Source organism: Pseudopipra pipra, chromosome W, assembly GCF_036250125.1.
Source record: "Pseudopipra pipra isolate bDixPip1 chromosome W, bDixPip1.hap1, whole genome shotgun sequence".
Taxonomy (NCBI): Eukaryota; Metazoa; Chordata; class Aves; order Passeriformes; family Pipridae; genus Pseudopipra; species Pseudopipra pipra.
Genome location: NC_087580.1, coordinates 65,841,557 through 65,868,308, shown reverse-complemented (window position 1 = coordinate 65,868,308; position 26,752 = coordinate 65,841,557). Strand labels below are relative to the sequence as shown.

At 54.9% G+C, this 26,752-nt stretch overlaps 1 long non-coding RNA gene across 1 annotated transcript in view; it reads right to left on the bottom strand.

Moving 5' to 3' along the window:
* The window catches only part of LOC135405166 (uncharacterized), a 42,719-nt gene that overhangs the window by 5,155 nt on the left and 10,812 nt on the right, over positions 1–26,752 (bottom strand). Inside the window, exon 2 of the long non-coding RNA XR_010425766.1 lies at positions 5,086–5,264. This is a non-coding gene — a long non-coding RNA (uncharacterized LOC135405166). The remainder of the gene's footprint in view (positions 1–5,085; positions 5,265–26,752) is intronic.

The window sequence follows — 26,752 nt, the reverse complement described above, 5'->3', positions numbered from 1 at the left end:
CAACAGGACAAGGCTTTGCCTTGTGCTCAGCTGAGCAGCCACACAGCACAAGTTACAGGCCCCTGATCCCAAACCAACAACCTCCTGGGGCCCTGCACTCCCAAATCCTAAAGCACATGGGATTATTCCTGGGCAGTTCTGCTTTCATCATCAACACCTCCAGCTGAGCCTCTCTGTGCTCAGCTTCCTCCTGCCTTGGCTGGGGCACACTCACTTCCCTGGACTGTTTGTAAGTGCCAGCTCACACCTTCCTACCACATCTAGACAAGATAGTCCATGGAATTCCAGACTGGACTGAGCTGGGAGGGACCTGAAAGCTCATCCCATTCTGACCAGTCACCTTCCACTAGACCAGGTTATTCCAATCTTGGCTTGGACACTTCCAGGATCCAGGGGCAGCCACAGCTTCTGGGCAACCTGTGCCAGGGCCTCACTTCCCTTGCAGCCAGGAATTCCTTCCCAACATCCCACGTACCCCTCCCGAGTTCCCCCCTTTAGCTCTCCCCAGCCCTTTATTAACATGCAGTACGGCGCCGTCCCCCGTGGAATGAATCCATCACAGGATCCTGCAGAAGGCTTTCCAGCTTCCTTCCGATTCACACAGGGTGCTTCAGAGCAATCCTGGGAATACAGGGGAGGTCTTTGGCAATTGCACAGCACCTTTTTTTCAGGCAACTTCACTGAAGATGTCCTTGTTAGATGAAAGACTCCTCAGAAGCTGATTACCCCCTCCGGTCGGGATCCTCATTGTTCTCCAGACAGAGGAGCTGCTCCGATATCTTTTGTTTAAAAAATTGTCACCTTAGTTTATTATGGAATCATGGAGTGGTTTGGTGGGAAGGGATCTTGAAGATCATCTTGTTCCAACCCCTTGCCACGGGAAGGGACACCTGCCACTGGCCCAGGTTGCTCCAAGCCCTGTCCACCCCAGCCTTGGATGCTTCCAGGGATGGGGAATTCTCTGAGACAAGGGAGTTTTAGATTGGCACCAGAAAACATGTACTGGAAGCTCCCCCTGCCTTCCTGCAGGATGGATCCATGAGGGAATTCAGGAGAGCATTCCCATCAGTGGGGCTGCAGTTCTCACCTGCTGCTGAGCTGCCTCTGCGGGGCTCCAAGAGCTTTCCCGGGGAGTTCGAGTAGGAAACGAGGAAAGGCATCGCTGTGACCATGTGGGGCCGAGGGATCCACTCCAGCATGGTGTTTCCTGGGCCTCATTCCTGGTTAAGTGCTCCAGGCCAGGCTTGGAGCAACCTGGGCTAGTGGAAGGTGTCCCTGCCCACAACAGGGGGTGGAAATGGATGAGTTTTAAGGTCTCTCCCAATCCAAACCATTCCAGGATTCCATAACCCTCTCTGCACCAAACCCCACAGCCAAGACCTTTGGTGTTTCACACCGACCCCAATCCCAAAGCTTTTGCTCCTGTTTCCATCCCAGTGATTCCCAAGCCGCACTCTGTGCCTGCTGCTCAAATGGGAACATTCCCAGGTCACCCTCTCCATGGATGGAGGCACTGACCTCCATCCCTGAGCTCACAGAGAGGGAGCACAGCCCAGCTCCTCAGCAGCCAGAATGGTCCCATCCAGGTTTGGTTCCCCTTCCCCCTTCCTAAAGAATTCCCAGCGATTCCTGTGCCACAAACACTGGCAATCAGAACCCCTCAGGGTTGGCAGCACAGTTTGGGCAAACGAGGCATCTCCTGGGGAGGCTTCGTTCTGCTATGGGAATTCGGGAGGCTGAGCACCAGCAGGTCACATCTCGCTTCCAGTGGATCCAGAGTCATTTTCCCGTGGAGTCTGGAAGGAGTAGGATTGGATTTGCACTTGGTGTTTAAAACAAACAAACCTATATATTAAATTAGCCTGCGAAATGCGCAGGGAAGTAAAACCCACACCGTTAAATTACAGATGAAGGGGGAAGAGTCCAAATTCTCCCAAATGTTCTCGTTTTCCTGGTTTTTTCCCCCCCTAACGACCGTGGTTCTATTTTGCCGTGGTTTAATAATACAGCAGAGGTTAAATGAAACATGAAAAGGGGCTGTACATTAAAATTGAGATAACTCTTCCTCCAGTGAAGTGGAACCCAGCAGATGTAGCTGCACACTGTAATTGCTGCCTGTTTCCTGTCACTCTGATTAAGTTGCATTGTCCCTGCTCCAAGTGTAGGAATCAGTGGCTTCCCATAGGGCACAGCATGGGACAACTGGCTCCGGCAGGCAAATGGCTCTGCGCACCTCCTGCCCGTCCTGGAATGGTGTAGGCACACAATAGACAGGGATGGCTCCTGGAATCCATGGGCTCTGCAGAGGGGGTCCCACGGGACAGGCACTGCGGGCGAGGGCCGGGGCCTGGGAACGCTCAGATCCCCAGTCCAGAGGCCAAATCCGCGTGGCTCCTGCCTGCTGTGCTAACTCTGCATCTCCAGGGTTACTCTGCACCTTCTAGTGCTGCTCTTCTCCTCCTCCCAAAGCCACAGAATCACAGAATCGTGGAATGGTTCGTGTTGGAAGGGAGCTCCAGGACCATCCAGTTCCATCCCTCTGCAGGGACACCTTCCACTAGACAGATTGCTCCAACCTGGCCTTGGACACGTCCAGGGGTGGGGAGTCCACACACTCTGCTCACAGTTATCCGAGTGTTTTGGTAACAAACCCCTCCTTACGGGATTAAGCTTCCGATGGTAAAACCCAGGAGCTGTCTGGGAACGCAGGGCTGCATTCCCAGCTGGAGATCACTGGAGCCAGCGCGGTGTCTGTGACTTACAGCAGCTCTTGGACTTGCCTGAGAGGTCCAGAAAGGGCTCTTTCCATGTGAGTCCATTGAGAAGGAATGATCTTGGAGCAGCCTGGGCTATGGAAGGTGTCCCTGCCCATGGCAGGGGGTGGAAGGGGATGATCCTTAAAATCCCTCCCAACCCAAACCATTCTGGTATTCCACAATTCTATAAAATCCCATTTTGGCTCCTTAATCCCCAGCTGGATCTGGGACCTTGCTTTCTAAAAATGGAAATTAATATTAAAGCTCATTCCTTAACACATGTTTATTTTCTAATTTATAGAATGCACCTATTACAGCCTCCAGACACATGTGCTTGATTATAATGATTATCATATGTATTTTCTAAGGCATCATCACCATAATATCAAATGTCATTAGAGAAATTAGGGAAGAGCAGCAGCATTCCTTCCAGGGAAAAGCCAGTTTCCTCTTTTCCCAGCACAGTAGTGAAATCCCAGAAAACTCAGCTGATTTTCTGCCACTTTTGTTTTAGGTTGACACAAAACAACCTGATCCCTGGGGGAAAGTGCAACGTGCACCTGAAGCCAAGCCCTGTGTGAAAATTCCATGTAAAAAGGCCCGGAGCTGTGCAGGGAAGCTCCAAAATCTGGGCTGTCCACTGAGTCCTGTTTTCCCCCTGCTCCCCCCTGCCAGGGCAGGAACCCACAGCTCATCCCAGGATGAGGGAAACACAAGGACCACGAGATCCTGAGCTCAGGGTTAGGGTGACAAACCCTGCCTTGAATCCTGGCTGCTGCTCCCAGGGACATTTTCTTTCCCCTAATATAAGTATTTCCCAAGGGAAATTCTAATTTCTGGAGTAAAATCCCACTTCAAGACTTGGATGGAAGAAAGCGAGGTGCTGGGGGATCTGCTGGATGCTCTGTGTGTCTTCCCAGGGGTGGCAGACACAGATCTGGATTGTTTCAGGAGAGCCAAGGGGTTTTTTAATTTCAATATTTACTTATTTAAGCTCCAGCAGAGGAGGGAAACAGCTGTGGATGACACGGATATCCCACCATTCCAGACTGGATGGTCTGTCTGGAACACACGTGCTGGATTTCAAGTCTGTGTGTGTCCAGGAGCGGGAAGAGGGGGAGCTGCTCTGGGGGGACCCTCCAGGCCCTTCCAGGGAAGGGGCCAGGAAGAGCTGGGGTGGAGGGGATGGAATGACCCCCGGGAGTGGGGCATGGGAAGGTACAGTTGGCTGTGCCAGTGCCCTCAGTGCCCAACATCTCCTATTTTTGGTCCTAATTAATTAAAAACAAGCATTGCCTGTTTTGCTCTACCTGATTTAGCACCACTTTCCCAAACCTCGAGGTTTTCCACCCAGCCTCCCGCAGTCCCTGGGGATGGCAGGCCCTGGTTTTGGCCACGCTGAGCAGAAGAGCCCCTTAAATCCCGTGCCACAGGGGTGAAGCAGCAGGGAGCACAGAGCTGCCTTTGGATTGCTGACTCCGACTAAATCCTGGGGTTTTTTCCTTCCTCTGCGTCATTTATGTGATTATTTTTGTGCTTCGTGTGCTCAAAAATCCCTGGGGAACGGAGAAAGAAAAAAATCTCCTTTTTTATCATTTTTGCTTTGCAAGTCACTTTGTAAGGGAGCACTTTGGTGTCTTCAGAGGGATTGAAACCCACCTGTTCCCTCTGAGGAAAGATGGGAGCGGCCTTTGGATTCGGGAGCTCTCAGTGAGACTAAACCTGTTGGTCCCACACCTGGGAAGGGGGTTTTAAGCAGGATTTTCAGCCTCAAAGCAAAGGTTTATTTTGCTGGTAGAAGCAGGGGCTGGAGAAGGGAGCGTTCCTCCCGCTCTGGCAGGGATTCCGGAGGGCTCCCTGCACCCCAGCCACGCCAGCAGCGCTCCAGGGAAGGACTTACCCGGGAAAACGAGGAGCAAACCAGGGAAATGGACCGGCGGGGCTGCATGTCCTGCCTGCTCCCACCTGGGAGGACGTCTAAGGTCACTCGGATAATCTAATCCCGCCCAGGATGATATCTGGCTCCGGCAGGAACTCTTGGAAGGGTTTGAACAACATCCATCTTCATTACACCCCACCCTCGTGTCTGTATGATTGATTCCTGCTAAATTCGGTTTAATTGCTCAGAAGGTCTCAGGGAATGACATTTGGAGGGAGCCAAGCGGGATGTCTGAGCTCCCCCTGCTGCTCCGCCGCACGCACCACCCGCGCCCGCCCCGCGCCCCGGGAGCCGCTTCCCCGGGGCCCGGCCGAGACGGCTCGGGGCTAGCGCGGGGGCACCGGGAGCATCCCGAGGCCCAGATCCCACGGGATCAACCCTTCAGCTCACCTGGCCGGGGCTGGCTGCCAAGGGCTGTGTCCGGCGGTGGAACTGGTGCCCCAGGGCCGGATCCATCGGCCATCCCGGTGCTTCGGAGCTCCTGTGGACGCAGCCAGGGCAGGACGAGGTCTCACAGCTCCCAGGTCACGGCCGCGGCTTCCCCTCCTCAGGAGTGTGCTCAGCTCTCCCTGCGGACAAACTTCAGCACGTCAGGGCAGATCCTCGGGGAATTAATCCTGCAATCCCGGAACAGTTTGGGTTGGAAGGGACCTTAAAGTTCATCCAGTTCCAGCCCCTGTCACGGGCAGGGACACCTTCCACTACTCAGATTGCTCCAACCTGGCCTTGGACACTCCCAGGGATGGGGCAGCCACAGCTTCTCTGGACAGCCAGGGCCTCCCCACCCTCCCAGACAGGAATTCCTTCCCAATATCCCGTCTGGCAGTGGAAAGCCATTCCCTCCTGTCCTGTCCCTCCAAAGTCCCTCTCCAGGTGGAAAGCACTCTGAAACATCCATGCAACACCCACCAAGCCCTTCTGCATCCTTTGGGAATCCTGCCTGAGGAGTTTCTCAGTCTGTGCCACCCTCAGCCTGCTTTTTGGCTGTGGGGAGAGGCTGATGATCCGACAGCTCCGACCGCTCCGTGCAGGAGCCCAGGCAGCCTCAGCCCTCCTTTTTGGAGGTGTAAGTAGGACAACCCAGGGAGGCCTGGCCTGGCATCGCTGCAGCCACGGAAATGACTGGAAAACACCGTGAGGAGAAAGAGAGAGGGGTCTGGGAGAAGGAGGACAGGACCTCGGGAGGGTTTGTTCCCTTTGGCTTCAGGGTGATGGAGGTGAGGGCAAAGGGGCAAAGAAATACACATTTGTGCCCCAAAGATCCCTAAATGGAGAGAAACCCCCCGGGGCAAATCCCAGCATGAACTCCTCGTCCTCTGCGCCCCCAGCCCGAGGATCCGGAGCGTGGCCGCGGGCGCCGCGCGAAGATCTCCATTTGCAAACAGAGTTTTAATTATTCGCGAAAGCCGTCAATTGTTCACCAGATAATGCCACGGATTGGTCCTCCCAGTGTGAAGTGCAACCGTCCAGAACCCCCACAGTATTATAAATAGGCTTCGGAGTCGGGATTGATTGATGTTTGGCAGAAAATCTATTCCTCGGAGCATGTGTATTCCTTCTGTTCACCAGCTCCATACAAATATACTCGGGCTGATTTTTTATTCAAATCTCCAATTTATGTCGGGTTTAAACTGTTAAATATTTAAAGCCTTTTTCATCTTCCCCCCCCCATCCCTGTTTCCCGTCTGAGGTAACCAAACCTCGCACCGAACGCAAACGAGGCTCGGAGATTTAGCACATTCCTGGGGGGGAGAGAAAAGGTTTATTAATTATAGTGAGACTCAAATAATATGCTTCCTTGACACTAATGTTCCATCAGTTCCAAGCACAGGGATCCTGTGGGATAGCTTTAAAGCCTTTCTCAGGATCCAGCTTACGGCGTTTACGGCTCCAGAGAAGGAGGAATTTAATGAACGGCACTCGGAGTTTGAACAGAGGGTCGGGGATATCGAGGTGTACAAACTACAGCCACGAGGAGCTGTTCCAGGGCAGTCCCTGGGACTCCACGAGGAAACATCAAATGGAGAGCAGTCTGATGTGCTTTCTCAAGAATCTCCACCAATATCCAGGGCTCCTTCGGCCTCGTTCCACTCTGACAGCCAACACCTCCCAGGAGTCGTGTCTGCTGGCAAACCTCCCTCCCCAAGTCTTATTGAAGTTTTCACTTATCAAGTCAATACTCTGGAAGAACTCTGTTCTGGAATTTTTGTGACACCAGGGCTTTGATTCCACGCAGCCCTTGTTCCCCCTGTGCATTTCCCTCCCCTCACCCTCGTGGCTGTGATGAATTCATTTATTCCCAGCTTCGGGAGAGCCGCAGTCGGGAGGCGAGGCCCCATTATGTCTTACTGACTATTGTGTGGTGTACTAAAATCTGGAGACACAGGTGAGTTCATGGATGTCTCCACAGAATTATGGAATCACTGAGGTTGGAAAAGCCCTCCCAGTCCAAGCTGGACTGATCCCAGCCCAGAGCACTGAGTGCCATGTCCAGGCATTCCTTGGACACCTCCAGGGTGAGGTCCTCAAACCACGGATTTTGGAGCTTTTGCTAGGGAAGCACACAATGATTTGGGCTGGAAGGGATTTTAAGGATCACCTCATTCCCACCCCCTGCCACAGGCAGGGACACCTCCCACTAGCCCAGGTTGCTGCAGCCTGGCCTTGGACACTTTCAGGGACAGGACAGCCACAGCTTCTCTGGGCAACCTGTGCCAGGGCCTCCTCACCCTCCCAGCCAGGAATTCCCTCCCAGCATCCCATCTAAACCAGTGGGAAGCCATTCCCTGTGTCCTGTCCCTCTAGGCCCTTGTGAAAATAACAGAATTCCAACTTTCTGTTCCTTAAACTTACTGAAATATGATCTGTAAAGCAGAACTGCCAATCTGGGTCAAGCTCCTGGGAACTCCTGAGGGTAGGGGCTGTATTTTTGGCACAGGAGATCCCACTAAGATCCCAAAGCCCATCTCTCCTGCAGGATTCTTAAATGGGATTGAAATGAGTCAGAGCAAGGTTCACAGAACAACTCTTACACGGCAGAGAACAAAGCAGGAGCCCATTTACCAAGGCAGCAATTGCCTCAGCGGAGCATCCGAGTCCCTGGGCAGCCATTCCCAGCACTGCTGGTGAATGAAACTAATGATGGGAGCATCTCCGAGGAGTCGGGCTGGCAAGTGGGAACGGGCTTTTCCAAACACTCAGCATTAACCTAACTCTGCTCCACTGAAGTAAAACCCCCCTTGACTTTGGTGGGAGCAGAGCGGCCCCATCCCGGCAGGAAGAGCCCAGATTCCCTGCGAGCCTCCTCCCAGGAGCAGCCCCCGGAGCAGCAGCGTGTGCATATATCCCAAAAAGCAGGGATGTTTGGGATCCAGCCATTCCTGCCTTATCCAGTAATTTGGGGATGCTACAGTGGCACTTCAAGGATATGTAGGATTCAGGATAACTGACTTTTCCCAAGCACACATATCTATATGCCATTCCACCCCTCTCCATCCCTGGAAGTGTTCAAGGCCAGGTTGGTTGGGACTTGGAGCAACCTGGGATAGTGGCACAGGATTTCAATGAGACGATCTTTAAGGTCCTTTCCAACCCAAATCATTCCCTGACTCCATGGTTTTCCAAAGGCACGATGCCCCTGGGAGCAGGCTGGAGGACTTGCCCTGGCTGAAGTTTCCCCTGGGTCTGGGGGGTCAGGCCAGCCCGTGGAGTTCACCTTGTGTGAGAGGCACCACCGCTGCCCCCTCCCTTTCCTCGTTCCCTGTTTTCCCTGTTCCCAGTGCCCTTGTGACACCGATCCCCGGGCCCAGGGAGCTCTGCAGTGCGTCGGTGCCTCCCGGAACGCGGGATAACCTGGCTGGCTGCTGGCCCTGTCTGGAGCTCCAAAGGGAGACAGGACTTTCCCTGGGAGCCACAGGCAAGGGAAGCAGATTTGCCGGTCTGGTACTTTCCTCTCAGAAGACGTGCTCTAATGCCTATTTTGGGAAGCAGATCGGAGCGGCTCCGCTCACATCCCTGCCTGCCAGGCACCACCTTGCCTCCAGCGCACTCAGAGCCTGCCTTCCCCACCCGGGAATCTCATCCAACTTCAGCGCTCGGCTTCGGATTCCCGGGGCTGGGCTTTGGCTGCTTCCTCCTCCTGCCGTTCTATCCTTAGCAGGATTCACAGGCTTTCAGCTCCCTCACACTTCCCGCTCCCCAATCCTGGCGCTGCCGCCAACGACGGAGCGGCTCCGAGCTCGGGGTCTCTCACTTGTGCTCAGGCTCTCGCTGGGCCACGGCCAAGTAGGTGAAAGACTGGGGAAGGGGGAAGGGGAGAGCCGGGACCGCTCTCAGATGTTGCAGGCTGGAGCTAAACCCGCCTCGGGATCCATCAGGAGTTTTTGGGGTGTGTTCCTGGGGTGTTCAGAAGGGTTTGGTCAGGAGGTGTCAGCTCCTGCCCTGGGGACTCTGAACACCCCGGCACGGTGTCCCTGCTAGCACTGTTCCCTGGGAATTCTCCCAGATACAGACGCTCTCGAGCACATTCCCTGTGTGTTCCAGGGCTGGCTCATCGCTCCAGCTTGGCTGATTCCATGAGCCACAAGCTGCTCCTCTGTCAGTGTCTCCTGCTTTGTCTCTATTTGTACCCAAGGGTGTCTGTGGAGGTTGAATCAACTTTCCTGAGGGAAACAGCTCCTCCTCAGATAAAGGCTCCCAGTGTGGCTGCTCCTCCACCTGTTTCCCACAGGGATCGAGGGGGAAATCATCACCCAAGGTATCTTGTTTCCCAGGGAAGTTGTGGCTGCCCCATCCCCAAGGCTGGGTTGGAGCAACCTGGGCGGTGGAAGCTGTCCCTGCCCATGGAATAGGATGATCCTCAAGGTCCCTTCCAGCCCAAACCATTCTGAGCAGCTCAGCCCAGCTGCTGGACTCCTCTCTGATTCCAGGCACCAGGAATCCCAGCTGGAGAAGCAGCAGAGGACACTGTCAGCTGTCACAAGTGCCACCGTGGTTCCTGACATCCCCAGAGGCCAAGGAAAGCTTCCCGGGATTTGGCAGAGCTGGCATTCCTCCCCTCAGCTCCGTCACACAGTTATTTGCTGCCTCTCTAACTTCCACACATCCCTGTTCCAGTGACTGGGATGACGTTGGCAGAGTGATTCATGCTGCCAGTTCCTGGCTGGAGCCGCATCCAGGAGTTTATTTTGGGAGCGGCAGGCGCACACCTACCATGGAGGGGCAGGAGAAACCAGGGCTCTGCCAACTGCAGAGGCACGAAAAGTTTGGGTTTCACCTCAGCACAGAGCCAAAGGGGGGTCAGGCACAGAACAGGTGGAATTTCTACTCCAGGCTGAAGAGGCTGCTTAAACATTCCTGGTTTTTACATGCAGAGGACGCTGGAAGCTGCAATATTGACCAAAGAAATGCTGTCTTTCCAAAATAAACTGATCCCATAATTTCCTTGGTGGATGGCTACGGAGTCAACCCTCGGGAGGTTCCTCTGATGCAGGAAAGTGAGTGTTCTGCTTTTCCAGAGAAGGAAACTAAGACAGTGCTCACCGTTTTCCAAATGTAGCTCCTATATCCGTGTCCTGCCATTTAAATCTTTAATTGGAATGCCTGGGGATGGGATGATCCCTTGGGGTGGAAGCTGAAATCAAGGATAGGGAGGTGCCTGCCTGCAGACACCAAACATGGAGCAGCACACACAGTATTTGATGCCCATATTCCAATGGATCAATCCGAGCAAGCACAGCACACGATCACAAAATATTTCCTTGCTCATTTCCCCCTTTCAATAAACAGTGGGAAACTCCCACTAAAATCACAATAACATTAACTTTGCTCTCTCGCTCAGCTCGGCTGCTGCTGAACTCCACGGCCTGGGAGGCAGTGCCTCGCTCAGCTGCATTTTCGGCTCCAGAAAACTCCAGCTAACCTTTATTTTACACAGCCAAATCCCCCTGGCATATCTATTAATGTGAAATGTGCAGCTCCACGTTGGATGAAAGAGCCTTTGTGCTGCAGAGAACAGTTCGAGCTCTTCAGGCAGAGCTGGAGCAAGTGGAATATTTGCCTGCATTTGGCAAAGGAGGAACGTTGTCAATAATTCAGGGAGTGGGATTTGATTCCCGGTTTTTCGGGGCTCTGTGGCCCTCCTGGGTTTGGTTTGTTTAGGTTTGCTGCCTCCCTGCTGTTACAGAGCTTTTTGGCCTCTAATTAAACATCGAGGACAAGCGGGAATTATCCCAGAGGAAGTTGGGGGAATGGACAGGAGGGAGGTTGGACCCTCCTGAGTTACATTGTTCCTTTCTCCTAAAAAATTCATCTCTGGTGAGAGCAGGAAAGGGAAAGAGAGTGTCTTGGATGTTGATCCTCTTGCACAAGCCATTCCTGTGGATAATGTACCTGGGATCACAGAATCCCAAAATGGTTTGGGCTTAAGGGATTTTAAGGATCATCTCATTCCACCCTCTGCCATGGGCAGGGACACCTCCCACAGTCCCAGGTTATTCCAGCCTGGCCTTGGACACTTCCAGGGATCCAGAGGCAGCCACAACTTCTCTGGGCAACCCGTGCCAGGGCCTCACCTCCCTCATAAAAACCCTGTTCCTTAAGTCTAATGCAAATCCAGCTTCCTTTAGTTTCCAACCATCCCCCCTTGTCCTGTCACAACCTCCTGGTTGCTCCCAAAGCCGAGCTCCAGGGAGAGGACAGACCCAGAGCCAGGGAAGGAGCAGGTCCTGCCTGTACCTGCATTTCCCCTGCTGCTCAGGTGAGTGGTGCCGTGTGGGAGCGGAGTGTTATTATTTATTAGGCACACATCTTCCCTAATTACTTGGCAAATATGATCATTATATTTGAAGTTACGGAGCACTTCAAGCATTAATTGCCACATAACTTGCGGATTTCAGATCTGATACACAAACCTAATCATCACTCATTAAGTATTAAAGAAGAGAGCACTGGAAATATATTAAATTACTGCAGATCACTGATTAAACCTAATCCTGGGGAATTCCTAAAAGCCTAGTGAGGCACTGGGACTCACTTCCAAGTGACCACTGGGAATTCAGGCCTGAAACACAACCAAGTGGCTTAATTGAATCACGGAATCCCAGGGTGGTTTGGTTGGAGGGGAACTTAAGGATCTGCCGTGGCCAGGGACACCTTCCATAGACCAGGTTATTCCAACCTGGCCTTGGACACTTCCAGGGACCCAGAGGCAGCCACAGCTTCTCTGAGCAACCTGTGCCAGGGCCTCACCACCCTCACAGCCAGGGATTCCTTCCCAATATCCCATCTAACCCTGCTCTCCCTCAGTTCAAGGCCACTCCCCTTTTCCTATCGCTCCATGCCCTTGTCCAAAGTCCCTCAGGGATAATTCTCAGGGATATCACCATTCTCTGAGCCCGCAAAACGCTCCTTTTCTGGAGTCCTGTCCCAGCCACAGCTAAGCCTGACTTCACCTTCCCCTGGGGAAGCTTTCCGGACGTGCTCCCTCCCCGGCACCTTCCACGGCCCTGTCCCGACAGCAGCAGTGGTGTCCCCGACCCCAGCCTGCTTCCCGCATTCCCGGCCTGCCTGCCTTTGGGCAGCGAGGACGTGAACTCTGGGAATGCCGGGCCGGTTCCACGCTGCCTGGCGGCTCCGGGCTGGCAGCCCGCGGAGGCGATGGGTGCCGGGCGGCTCCCCGGGCTCTGTCGGTGGGCTCCTTCCGGAGGGTGGGATGGAGCGACGAGACAAAGGCTCCGGCAGCCTGGGAATTCTGCCCCGCCGTTCCCCTGCCGGCTCCTCCTGCCTCGCCGCGGACACTGCGGCTTCTCCTCGGCAGGACCTGCCCACGCCCGGCTAAAAGCGGGGCCGCGGCTCGTGCGCCCAGAAATGGAGGAATTCTGCCCCTTTCCCAAGGTTCGTTGGGAGTTTTACACTATTTTAAAGCCACGAGGTTATTCCGTGACCTTAAGCAGGAAAATGGCACCTGAAAGCAGGTTGTTACTGTTTCACCACAGGGGAAGTGTTTCTGGTCGGGAGCTCAACGATTTCCACCAGACGTGACAAAAATAGCAGCGTGTGTGTGTTCATTCCCAGATTTCAAGGGATTCAATATGGGAGAAGGGAGGGAGGAAGTGTGGGGATGGGGGAGACGCTGCTCAAGTCCTTCCCTGCCTCTGCTGGGACTATTCATGGGTGGTGTGACTCAGTTTTCCTCCTCCTGCAACCTTGTGAGATTCCCACCGCTCAGCCCCAGTTCCTGCACAACATTCATCCCGGATCACGGAGCCATGGACCAGTTTGGGTTGGAAGGGACCTTAAAGCCCACCTCGTTCCACCCCTGCCACGGGCAGGGACACTTCCCACCAGAGCGGGGTGCTCCGAGCCCCTCTCCCAGCCTCGAGCCGTGCCAGCTCCAGAGCAGAGCCAGTTCGGGCGAGTCCCGGGGCAGAGCCAGACCGGGATCATCCCTGTCCCCGCGCGGCCACGAGCGTTCTCCCTGCCGCCCCGCTCTCGGAGGTGACGTTCCCGCTCCGAGGGCAGCACGCTGGCACACAGCGGGTCCGGCTGCCAGCGGAAATGCCAGAGAGGGAGCCAAGCTGACACCCACAGGCCAGCGCCGGGAGAACTTGGCATGCGGGCCCCGCAGCTGCCGCAGCCCCTCGCACGGCCGCAATCAGCCCCGGCGCCGGGGCGGAGCGGGGAGGGGGCCCTGGCCGAGGGCATGCGGTGCACAATCAGCGCCGCAATCAGGGGGGAGAGGCCGTGCCAGCTGCTCCCAACGCTGCCAGCCCGTGCCAAGAGCGCGACAACGAGGCGAAGGGCCACAAAGGGCCGGCAGCTTGCGGGCCCGGCACGGCGCGGGGAGGGGATCGGGCCGGGGGAACGGGGGGGCTCCGGGGCCCCTTCCAGCTCCCGGCAGCCTCAGAGAGCTTCCCGGAGCGCGGGCTGTGCCAGGAAAAAGCCGTGCTGAGTGCGGCTGCATGGCTGGAGCGTGGGCACGGCGGAGCCATCGCGAGGTTGTGGAGCACAGATGTCACCAGGCGCCGGCTGCTCCGGGCACGGCCACCATTGGAACGGGGCAGAGCGGGGGCAGGCCCAGCAGCCAGCAGGGCAAGGGGTTTGCCGTGCCGCCCGCGCCCCGGGCCTGCTCGGGAATGCGTGTAGGGACGGGGGAGGCAGCAGGGAAATGGGTGGAAGGAAACGTGTCACTGCAACGCCCACCTATCCCGGCGCTCCGCAGTCACCTTCCCAAACTGTCTGCCGTGGTCACACACTAAAATAGCCTGGAAGGACCTGGAGAGGTCCCAAGCCCACCCTCGCCCCCAGCACGGCGCTGGTCCGTGTCCAAGTCGTACTGCAACACAGGGAGAGCAACCACCATCCCACGGAGAGCTTCACTCCAGGGGCAGAGCTCATCCTTTTCTGGTTTAGCACTGAGTATTTCTAATACAGTAAATCCCAGGATTCAACCTGATTTTCCACTCCTGAGTCTTTGTCACCCTTTTTCAAGCCTGAACACTTCCAGGGGTGGGGCAGCCACAACTTCTCTGGGCAACCTGTGCCAGGGCCTCAAAAATCCCCATCTGGGGTTTGCATCCCCATTTGGGGCTTGACTTTGAGTTTTCAGTTGACACTTCCCATTTTGCTCCCCGAAAATGTTCTTACAGACCCCTCCATCAGCTGATTTCTTTGGAGTAACTCACTCCAGCTGCTTCAGCTGATGCTTTGGAAGATGCTGCCTTGTTGCAGCTCTGTTAAGATGTTCCCAGCCCTGACAAATGGCCCAAACCAGCAGCGGATTTTATGTTCCCCCCCTTTTATGTTTCCAATGTCACTTGTAACAGGCGAATATTCCATGACAAACAACTCCAACCGTAACACAGCTCCTCTCCATCCATATGACCCTTATCTTTTACGGCCTGGGCTCCGCTCGCACCGTTCCCTGTGCCGGGAACGCGGAGCGGGAGCGGGAGGAGAGCGAACCCACCTGTCCAAGTGTTTCTGTCGCTGTTCCAGGGGCTTTACGGCCTGGCCGTGAGCGGAGCCGCCATGCAGATGGCTGTGCTCCCAGCAAACGCTGTTCCAGAGGGCTAGGAGCTGCATCCATCTTCCCAGTCACCCGCTCCTGTGTCAGGAAAAGCCCCCAGTGAGGCAGCACTGTCTAGGAGACAAGAGCATCCGAAGGAATTGAGAGGATTCTTCTCAGAATCAGAGAGTCACGGAATATGTTGAGTTGGAAGGAATACACATCGAGTCCAACTCCTGGCCCTGCACAGCACCAGAGTCTTGGAGAGGCTTCTCCCCGCTCTGAACCACAGGAATATCCTTGTTGTAGTGAGATGGGGGTCAGGAACAAGCAGCAGGCCTCAAGTTGCACCAGGGGAGGTTTAGGCTGGATATTGGGAAAATTCCTTCCTGGAAAGGGCTGTCCAGCCCTGGCACAGCTGCCCAGGGCGGGGGTGGAGTCACATCCGTGCTGGGATTTAACAGCCCTGTGCATGTGGCACTGGGGGACACGGGTTGGTGGTGGCCTCAGCAGTGTCCGAGCTGCTGGGAGAAGGCTGGAGCCTCTCCCATCCCTGCCAGAGCTGCTGCCGCAGCCACCTGGGAGTCCCGAGAGGAAGAGCTCGGGAAGAGTGTGGGAACTGAGGAGCCTCCCATCATCCCAAGCACCAGGCACCACACGGGGCTCTGGCTGCGAGGACGGAGGGTGTTCTTCCAGCCCCAGCTCATTCCATAAACCACGAGCCTCACACAGCCCGTCCCACCTCCTGAATATTTCATGGAGCAGATCCGCAGCCCTCCGGTCTCCACAGCTCCTTCCCGAAGCCTCTCCTCTCCCCGCAGCACTGCTTTTCATTTGTCAGGAATGATTATCCCTGCTTCCAGTTAATAACAGAGCTGGAAGGCCCAGACCAGTGCTTGGCTTTATGAGCATCCTCGGCACCGTCGTCGGCGATGTCGGCTCCGAGCATCCTAATTAATTATGGTCCCTCTTCCGGCTGTTTCTGCGGGAGCAGAGCAGAAATCACTTTGGGTTATGGAGCAAGGCTGCCTGGGGGGTATTTTTACTGAGTTTCTCTCTGTTTGGTGTCATTTCAATAAAAGAGTTTGATTCGGGGTGGGGACCAGACTCGGGCGTGGGGAGGGAGAGCCGTGGGTGGTCCCAGCGCCGGGATGCTGAGGTGTGATGGGATGTGGGATTTCGGGGTACTCAGAGCTCTCAGGAGGAGACACCAGGGCTGACCCACACCCTGGAACCTGGCATTGCCAGGGTGTTCCCAGGAGCGGCCTCACTCCACGACTGGGATGTGTTTGCATCCCAGGCTGCTTTCACCTCCTGCCACCTCCCACTTCATTTTCCCTCCTGCCTTCTCAGCTTTGCCCCTCTTGTGCTGTCCAACAGGATTAGCCCTTCCCTCCCCTTTTCCCATTTCTCCCTGGAGAAGGAGAACAGTTCCTGAGGACCCCAGGGAAGCTCTGATCCGCCAGGATCCCCCAGCTCCAGCTGGAGCCCCGGGATCTGCCGACCGCAGACCCCGGAGGCCCCACTGAGCCACTCCCAGCCCGTGACTTTGATTAGTTGATCTTTCCTAATATTTGCACTAGAAACAGCATTTCACCGAGATTAACGAACTTATTGGCAGCTTTGGAGCTTGTAAATGAAGGGAAAGGGCTGGGAAAAGGGGACTGGGGATGATACACAGGGAAATCTGGTTCGGAGAATTTATCCTCTTCATTAAAAGCCACTAAGACCTTCATCTCTGGTATTTAATGTGCCAAATTCAATATTCTCAGCAGTGTTTGCATATAAAAATAGCAATATCATGTTTTGAAGGATGGGAGGGAGGAGGGAAAGTTTAACTAAGCCACACACTTTAATAGCTTCTTTTTAGTTTGGGTTTTTTCTTTTCCACAGATCCAAGCCCTGGGAAATACTTGACAGGGAAGAACAAACTCTTTGCAAGAACTGAAGGTTTTTCTCCCCGTGTAAGTTGTATTTTCCTTCTACATAGAATCACAGAATGACTTGGGTTGCAGGGGATCTTAAAGATCATCTAGTTCCAACCCCTAAATCAGGATTCCCAGGGAAGTAAAAAGGAAGAATCCTTCGGAAAAGATCCTTAAGTTGCCCTTAGTGGAGAGTTTTGAAAACCCTGGGATTACAAATGAAGAAAAAATATGAATAATAAAACCCACACCACCTCAAATCTAATCAGTTTGAGTGGATCAATAAGTTTCTGCTTCTGCATGCTGGTAACGGAGGAGGAAGGAGGAAAAGAAGAGGGATGGGGGACTTTTACATCCTTCCCATTCAACTGCTTAAAAAAATCTGGAAAAAATCCCTCCACAATGCCCACTTAGTAGAAATATGTCCTTTATGTATTGAAACTGCCTCCACCCCTAATCCCATTATGTGCATCCACACATTTGCCCGCCAGGAAATCTCAGGGATTGCTGGGGTTGTGGGAAGCAGCTGATGGGCTCCGTGGCCTCAGGCAGCTCTGGCTCCTGATTCCCAGGGGGAACCTTCTGCCCTGGGTACGGCCTTGCAGCACCACACATCCCTGGAAGTGTCCCAGGGTTGGAGGGGGCTTGGAGCAACCTGGGATCATGAGGGGTGTCCCTGCCCATGACATGATCCTTAAAATCCCTTCCCACACAAACCGCTCCAGGATTCTGGGATTCCGTGCCCCCTGTGCTTTGCTCTCCCATGTTTCTTCCTCAGCTGTGATGGTTTTTCCCACTGGGAATTAGCGATTCCCACTGAGCTATCTCCCCCCAGCCAGGCAGACCCGAGCAGTGCCGGCAGCTTCCAGCCCCTCCATCCCCAACACCCCCTCATCCCAAGTGCCCTGGGCTCACGGTTCCCCCACCCTTGGGGGGCTGGGGAGAGCCGAGGTGACCCGGCAAGGCCAAACCTCTCCTTTTCCAGCTCCAGCCCCGCCTTGTGCTGCAGAAGGACTCACGGTCCAGGACAGGGAGCCCAGCCCTGCAGCCCCGAGGGGGGCTGTCCCAGCTCCCGGGGCTGCCCCGTGGGTGCCGTGGGATGCCCCTCCGGCAGGGCCCGCGGGCAGGGCGGGGGCAGGCCCCACACCTGGCCGGCTGCGCGGTGACAGCTCGGCGCGGCGCGGCCGCCTCGGCGAGCGCGATGCTAAACAAGATATATACGCCGTGTCACACATTGGCTGCACACATCTAAGCCAATCACTTCCAAATAAATTAACCATGGCATCGCCTAATACGATCCACCTGCTTTCTTCCCCGCGTCGTTCCAGCCCCTACCTGAACCCCCCTTTGATTAAATGTCAAAAGCTCGCCTCGTGCCTGCAGATCTCACTGAAGGCGGATAACAGAAAGGTTCCTCCTGTGACTCCATAAAACTGAAATAAATTCCACTGGCATCTTGTAAATTTTTATTTTCTACAATGACTGCGGGCCCCATCTGCGACCCAGCTGTTATTAGAAGGGAAAGCGTTGGCCCTTCTGCATTACAAAACAGCATAGAACAGTAATTGCCAGTGGAAGAGATTAAGTGTAGACACTAAAAATGTTTACTCGCAATGAATATGCATAACGATGGGTAGGAAACAGCCCTGGAAGATTAAAAAGAGAGAAGGGTTTGTTTACAAGGCTGGGAAAAAAAAAAGAGGGGAATGTCAGTTGGCCCCAAGCCTGAAATAGGAACGAAAAACCTTTGGGCAAGGCATTAGGGAGAAAAACAGATGGTTTGTGAACCTTTTATTAGATAGAAAAATCATTAATCAAGCCCAGGCTGGAAATGGCAGGGTTTTTGGTAGTTCATATTGGAGTTTATTTTTCCTTAAAGCGACAGCGCGGCGTTCCCGGCGCTCCGCCGCCTTCTCCGGCGGCGCTGGGAGCACGTCCCGCTCCAGGTCCGTGCTCCCACCAAGCTGTCGTGCCGAGGAAATCCCTCAGCAGGGTTTCACATTTCAGCACCTGTTTTGCCCTTCTTGGAAAAAAAAAAAAAAAAGAAAGAAAGAAAAGAAGAAGGAGCGAGGCGGGAGGGGGGGAAATCGCAGCCCGGTTTGTTTTTTCGTGGTTATTCCGACTCGGGGGGTGGGAGGGGGGAGAAATTTAGGGAATACAAACTTCCACAGGCAGCCTCGTGAATAAAAAGGCATTTAGCAGGCTCGGGAGGGCGCGCCCCCCGTCCCAAACGGGCTCCTGCTCCCCTTCGCTTTGCTGCTAAAAGCCCAGAAACAATTAATTTTGCCGCATGTAAATAAGGGCGAGCCACGTGGAACGAGGGGACGCTGCGGGGTCACCCCTCTCCTGGCGGGGGGGGGGCTGTGCCATGTGATGCCACCTTTCCACGCTGGAATACGGGGCTTTGTTCACTTGTTCCTGCCCTTTCCCGGTTCCTCGGCAGGCTCCGAGCAGGGAATTTCTCCAGCATCAGCAGCCCAAGGCACGGCAGCCCCCCAGTCCCTCGTTCGCCCCAAGTGTCGCCGCGTGCCGGCACGGCTCGTTTCCCACAGATCCCGGTGGATCCGTGCTCCTGCCCGTGCCGGGGACGGGGGTGAGCCATTCCCTGCCCTCCCCTGCTCCCGCCGCACCCCCGAACGTTCCCGGGCAAACAACGGCGGGCTGCAGGTGTGGGCACCAGGAACGGGGCACTGGGGGCTGGGAGTCACCTCGCGGTGTCCCCTCGGGGTCTCCCCTGTGCTCGGGGTCCCCAGGATGCGGGTCAGGATAACGGGAACAGCACCTCTGCTGCCCCGGTGCGGGGTGACAGGCAGAGCGGGGCACGGGGGACACGGGGCCGTGTCCAGGGAGGCCGGGTCAGCAGCCGGGCACCTGGAATCCATCCAGCCCCGTCCCTCCGGTGCCCTCCAGCAGGCGGGGGCAGTGTCCCCAGGTGCACCCCCTGTGTCCTCGGGGTGGGCTCCTCCTCAGGGTGAGTCATTCCTAATTCCGAGATCTTAAATACCAATTATTAGGAGTGACAGGAGGCAAATTAAAAACAATTAAAATTGCCTGGTTTTTAACTGGCTTTGAAAACCTTGGAGTGGGAGCAACGTCAGAATCCTGGGTTTCAGTTTCTGACTGTGTTCGTGGTGTTACAAATGTGGGATAAATACAGAGATTCCCTTGGAATCACCTGGAATTTGTATTTACAGCATCGAATTTGGTCTGGGAGTGGTTGAGAAATTAGAAAATATTGGGCTGGAAACCTCAGCTTTATCAAAACATGGAAGTAAATAAGATGACATTAGGAATGAGCCACAACATATTTCACGGCAAACTCAGGACCCAAAACAAAGCCAACATCCCTCTTTTGGGAATAAAAAAATTTGGGGAATAAAAGGGAACTGTTTCTTTCTCCAGTTCCTGTTCTACCACAAAGGAGCTGCCCACACATTTCCTAATTCTTAGACTAATAGCTCGGAGATGAACTTCCTAAAACATATGAGCTTCATCAGAGCAGAGGGAGGGAGGGAGAGAGAGAGGGAAGGAGGGAGGGGAGGAGGGGGGAGAAGGGAGCGGGGGGAAGTACAAAATGATCTTTGTAAGAAATAGTAGCTGGGATTGCAAGCGTTGCATATGTTACAGCACATCATTAATAACAGTGATCAAAAGAAAGGGAACATCTTAGCAGCTGCATCGAATTATTAGAGAAATTGGAATTTTCAAATGAGCTCGGATTTGAGGGGGAGGAAAAGAGGGGGAAAAAAGAAAGGAGGAGGGGAAAAAAAAAAGGGCACGGCGCGCCGGGGGTCAGGTCACTCTGCAGAGCCACGGGGTAATCCCGAAGGTGCGGAAAGGGCTGGAGGAAAAACACGTTCTGGGCAAGATTACTGGGGAAAATGGGGAGGAAGCCCGAATTTTAGAGCAGGCCGCAGGGACGCTGGATGGAGTGGCCCAGTGAAGTGTGTGGAAGCATGGCCAGCACCTGACTGGAGCTGGTCACACATGTAGGAGCTTTTCCTTGCACGGGAGGGGTCTGAGGAGAGCTCTGGGTGGTGCTGGGAATGCGGGGATCCAGCAGGCCCCCGCTCCCCGGACTGGCTCCATGGGATCAGTCCTGGAGGTGTCCAGGGCCAGGTGGGACCTGGTCCAGGGGGAGGTGTCCCTGCCATGGCTGGACTGAGATGCTCTGTAAGGTCCCTTCCAAGCCAAGCCATTCCATGACTCCGTGCCTGAGGTGCCACCCCCTGCCTGCACCCACAGCCTGGCCCTGCCTCACTCCCCAGCTCCCAGAGGCAGCTGGGGCTTCCAGGGGGCTGGAGGGGAAGGGCTGCTCATCTCTCCAAGGATAAATCGCACTTCCTGTGATAAAAATTGGTGTGCATCCACGGATTTTATGTCCCTCTGGTGAAAAAGGAGTGGGAGGGCTCGGGGAACATCCGACCTCCGTCTTCCCCCCGGGATGTTTTATAACACCGTTGCGCAAAGGCGGGAGCCCGGCCAAGCTCGGCCCTCCTGCCTCAAACATCCACTTGAGGAGGACATGGAGCTTTTCTGGGAAGTGGTGCATCCCGGCAGCGGCTCGGCACCACCGGCACCACCGGGTGCAGCCATTCTGCTACTAAGGTCACCTCTAACCCTCATCCCCCAGTGCCACATCCAGGGCTGGTGTCTCCCCCACTGCCCAGGGCTGGACAGCCCTTTCCATGGAGAAATTGTTCCTACAATCCAACCTAAGCCTGGCAAGGCCACTGGTGGCTGCGCAGCCTTCGGGGCCCGATCCCCCCAGGCTCTCGGCAGCTTTTGGGAATTAATTGGTTGCTTTATCCATGTCGGTGGGACTGGCTGTGGAGAGAACCAGCGCTCAGCAGGAGCTAAAGGTGACGGGAAGAAACTCTTTAAAGATTGAGGTTTGATCTCGAAATAAAAGCCTTTCTTCCCAACGCCTTCCTGAGCCCCCTCCCTCTCCTTCAAAGCCATGTTGTTATAATTCAATCCAGCTCCGGAGGCTCCGGTTACACATCTGCCTCCTGCGTGTGATGTCGCAGCCCGGCTCAGGCGGCAGTAAAAGTACAGGTGTTTGGGGTTTAAAGTAACCATTTCCAAAAGAAACTCCGGCTGCGGCCTCCGACCGTGATTTTTTCCAGCTGGCCCCATTCCCGGCGCGGCGTCGGCGCAAGGGTTAAGCGCCGGAGAAGGGCCGCTCGTGACTTCCGTGCTCTTCCATCTGGTGGGAACCCTGAAACCCATTTGTAAATTAATTTTTTACTTGGAATGCGCGCTGCCGCATCCAGTCATCCCTGGATCCCGCACAGACAGCTTGCGCTGCTGCCTCCACATGTCTCCAGCGACGGGCTCGGCTCCGACTGATTGGAGATGCAGGAGAATGGGATCATTAAGTATGTATGGCCATCCTGCCCGCGTGCTCGCTCCCCGCACTTTATTCCATAATTATCATCACATTAGTTTGGTAAATAATGTTGACACATGATTCCAGAACAGCTGTAGAGTGTCCATCTGACACCCGCGCAATCCCGAGTTCGGCTCCTCGCAAAAAGCAGGACAGATTGAGCCGCCGCTTTCCCCGGCTCCGCCGCCTCGCCAGGGATGCCCGGCGCGGTCAGGAAGCCTGTGATTTCCCGCACACTCCCTCCCAGTACCGCACGCGGCCGATCCCGGAGCGGCGCGGGGCGCTCGTTAACCCCCCGGCGCCGAGCAGCGATGTCCAGGTCGCTCCCATAGCCCTCCTCCGTGCCAGGTGAGAGCGGCTCTGCCCGGCCCTGCCCCGCGATGTCCAGGTCGGTCCCATAGCCCTCCTCCGTGCCAGGTGAGAGCGGCTCTGCCCGGCCCTGCCCCGCGATGTCCAGGTCGCTCCCATAGCCCTCCTCCGTGCCAGGTGAGAGCGGCTCCGCCCGGCCCTGCCCCGCCCCAGCCCGGCCCGCGGGCTCCGCGGGGAGCCCCGAGCGGGCACGGCCGCGCTCCGGCCGTAGGGATTCACTGCGTGTCCACAGGGATCCTAACACCGCTCGGGAGCGATTCCCTGCTCACCGGAGCGCTGGATCTGCCCGCCGGGTGCTCAGGGAACGCACCGACCCGCCCGGAGCGCCTCCGGGGCACAGAGGGCACGGGAAGGGGGTCCCGGGGAGGGCGTTCGGCCGGGCCGCGGCTTCGAAGACAGGCTTTGTTTTAGGAATGTAGATTTCAGTGGATTCATTCCTGGATTTAAGGCTTTGCGGCAGGTGCAAAAAGCAGAGTAACTGAATCCTGCTCCTTCCTCCTCAATGTCCCAGCAGGACAGCAGGGAATGGCTCCGTGCTCCCCAAAATGGGCATGTACACCCTTCCAAAGCCCAGCTCCCTCTTCCCACCACAGCTGGAGGGAAGAGCACGGCAGACCCTGCCTTTCCCCAAAAGCATTGCTCCAGGGCCGGGGACATCCCAGGGAATACCACTGTCCCAGGGGACTGGAGCAGAGGCCTTAATAAACTCCATTATTGAGACTCCTAGGGGGGGGGGGGGAAAGGGAAAAAAGGAGGTGAATGAGGCTTCCAAATGAATAATTTATACTCTTAGCCAGAAATTGCCTTTTTAACAGCTGGATCCTTTGGAGTAACCACTGGATTAAAGGACAAACCTGGGCATTTAACTGACAAGGCAAAAAATGTTAAGCCTGCTTGTGGGATACGAAGAGGGGAAAAAACCTGCTGGAAAAAAACCAAACAGCAGAAAGGCTTTATTTTCCTCGGCATGAAGGTAAATACAACGGAATGGGAATATTTAAAGGCCTGTAATCTTATTTACATTCGGAGCATGACTCCAGTTCCCAGTACGTTGCAGACATCTGTCAGACAAACAGACAAGACTCCGCAAAGATATTTCAGATTCTCTTCCCTTAAACAGCTAGGAAGCTGTTTGGGGATTTTGGCAGGATAGCTGGGATATGACATGTCTTTTTCCTGCTTTTTTTTCCCCCCTTGATTTCTATTTTTTTCCTTGTAGCAAATGATTTCTTTGGCTTCTTACGAGCGAGCTCAAGGCACTGGGTTTGGTGGGGTATTTGCCACGAAAATTGAAGTGATAACTCTTGGACTGAGCTAATTTGTCAGGAATTTGCACTTGGAGGGCTCTCCTCTGCCCCTGCCATGCACTTTCATGTATATTTTAAGGAATTTCCCCCCTTAAGTATGGAAATGACGCAGGTTACTCATGTCACAGAACATAAACCAAACGTACGTGTGTCCGTTTAATCTGACGCATCTGAAGGGCCAGAGCAGGATTAGGCAGGATAAAACCGCCTTTCCAGGGCAGCTCTCCCACCCCGAGTATTCCTGACGCTGCCCGGAGCAGGTGGATAAGGGCAGAGCCGGATCTGTTCCAGCACACACAGCATTCCTGGTGTGTTGGGGGTGCTCAGGCACGTCAGGTGGGAGGGATGTGGCTTCCCTGCTTTTGGGGTGCTGGACACCCGAGTAGGACTTCCAGCCCCCCGCTCTGCTGGGCTTAGCAGGGAACAGGGAGCATGAGGCCTGCTCTGAGCCCCACGTTCCTGCTCCCTGGAGCACCTCGCTCAGTCAGCACTTCCCCTTCTCCTCCTTTCCCTTAAGACAGGCTTAAAGCGCAGCCCACAGGCAGGGACGCAGATCCTTCCCTCCAGCACTTCCCCAGGGACTCTGGGACATTCCAGTGACTATGGAGCAGGTCGTGCTCCCTGGGATATCTCTGTGGGAGAATCCTCGGGTGGATTCAAGGCCCCCGCTGCTGTGGGGAGCTCAATGCACGGATGGGCAGCATTGCTCCCGGGTAGATCCGTGGGCAGGACGCCACCCCTTCCCAGTGTCCGGGACACTGTGCCCCTGGGGTGGCAGCAGGGGACACAGACCCACACAGGTGGTGCTCTGCCACCGTCCCAGCCTGCTCCGGCCGGGCTGGCTGCAGCCCTCGGGGCCAGCTCTGCTGGTGCGGCGTACCCCGTGCCCTTTGGCTGTGGATAACCATCCGTGCCCCGTGCCCTTTGGCTGTGGATAACCATCCGTGCCCTGTGCCCTTTGGCTGTGGATAACCATCCGTGCCCCGTGCCCTTTGGCTGTGGATAACCATCCGTGCCCCGTGCCCTTTGGCTGTGGATAACCACCCATCAGCTGCGGACAATCCCCGGTCTGCCGCAGATCATACGGGTTGTGCCGCGTTCCCGGAGCTCTTCCCCGAGCCTGTTTTCAGCTGCTCGACACAATATTGCTGCATAATTTGGAGTGTCTCCTCTCCGGTTTTTTGGATGCGAGACTTAGCAACAGGGAAAGGTGCTAAAGAGAGACAAAACTTGTGTGGGTGGCTGGAGATTAGCCATTTGGAATTCTCTCCTTTGCTTTGTACCACAAGCTGTTTGCCTGTTCCCACTCCAAACTGCCGTGCCCGGATGCGAGCGCGCCGGTGCCGACGCCCCGCGGGCCCTGCTTAGGTGGGCTGCAGTGGGGCCACCTTTGGGGCGGGTGGGCCCCTTGTCCGCCTGTGCTCCCACCCTCTGGGGACACCGCAGGACTCGCCATCACCCTGCTGGCACCTCCCTGTGCCCGCGCCGGGAGCCTTTTCCAGCTGCGTGGTGGCGATGGGACACCGGCTGCCCGTGTTCCCATCCCCGGGGGACGGCCACTGGCACGTCTCCACGTGTCCCTCCACGCCCAGTCAATCAGGGAGCTGGTGGCCACAGCAGCTCGTTTGGTGGCCATGCAGCATCACCCCCTGTGAGCACCCCTATCCCAGGGGTAGGATCATAGACTCCTGGAATCCTTAAGGATGGAAAAGACCTTCAAGATCATCGAGTCCACCACCACCATGTTCACCACTAATCCATGTCCTCAGGTGCCACATCCACCTGTTTTCTGAACACTTCCAGGGCTGGGGACTCCCCCACTGCCTTGGGCAGCCACTTCCAATGTTTACAACCCTTTCCATGTAGAAATTTTCCCCAATATCCAACTTAAGCCTCCCCTGGTGCCACTTGAGGCCTTTTCCTCTGTTCCCATTACCTGGGAGATGAGGCCAAGTCCCACCTGGCTCCAGCCTCCTGCCAAGGAGCTGTGGAGAGCCAAAAGGTCTCTCCCTGTGGTGCTTCCACGGGAGCCACCCCCCAAATCCAGGTCAATCCCATGGCCGGACCTTTAGAATTCCTGCTTCCCAGCGACTTCCCTCATTGGTATGAGACCCAGAGCTCCTCTTATTAAGCACTGTTAAATATTCCCTTCCTTCCCAAAGACAAATATGAACAGAAACGCAACCAAACATGTACTGTATGAAAATCATCGATTCACAATATTTAAATTTCCAGCTCGCCTCCAATTAGCCGGCTTTCCAATATTTGAACAGAAGACCATTTTAATGCAATTACAAACACATTTTCGGCATCGGAATTTTTTGCATAATTAGCTCCCTATTAAACTATTTATGTAGCCCTTTTTCCATCAGAAACAGCAAAAGCCGAACCATTTTATTCCTTACTGTTACAATAATTAACTATGCAAGTAGAACAGCATATTAATAGAGTATAATTTGTTTACATTTAAAAGAAAATTGTGTTAGATTAGCATAGCAAAAGACTATTTCCATATCCAGGCAGGAATGTTCAGGCCTAATAGCAATTTACAGTGTAGTTAAAGAATATTATTAATAAAGTAATACAGTGTAATTCCGTGTGCCCCCGCCGTATTTCACAATGTCCTTAATTACGGCTAATTCCAGCGGGACTAATTTGGGGGTGATTAAGCCACAGGCACGGGAATCTTAAATACAACCTGCGGTAATGGGGAAGTTGCAAAGTTCCTGGGAGACAGCAAACGTGGAGACCAAAGGGATGGGGAAGAAGGATGGGCGGTGGAGCCGTGGGCAGAGTCCTGGGAAGTGCAGGTGCTTGGAGCAGGGTGGGAGTGACAAATCCACTCCGGGGATGGTGTTTCCCGCACCTAATTCCTGGTTAACTGTCCAAGGCCAGGTTGGACGGGGCTTGGAGCAGCCTGGGCTAGTGGGAGGTGTCCCTGCCCATGGTAGCTTTAAGGTCCCTTCCAACCCAAACTATTCCAGGATTCTGGGCATGGTATCCCCTAAACTCGACATAACTACAGGGAGAAACATTCCCTTGGAGCACCATTTCTGCC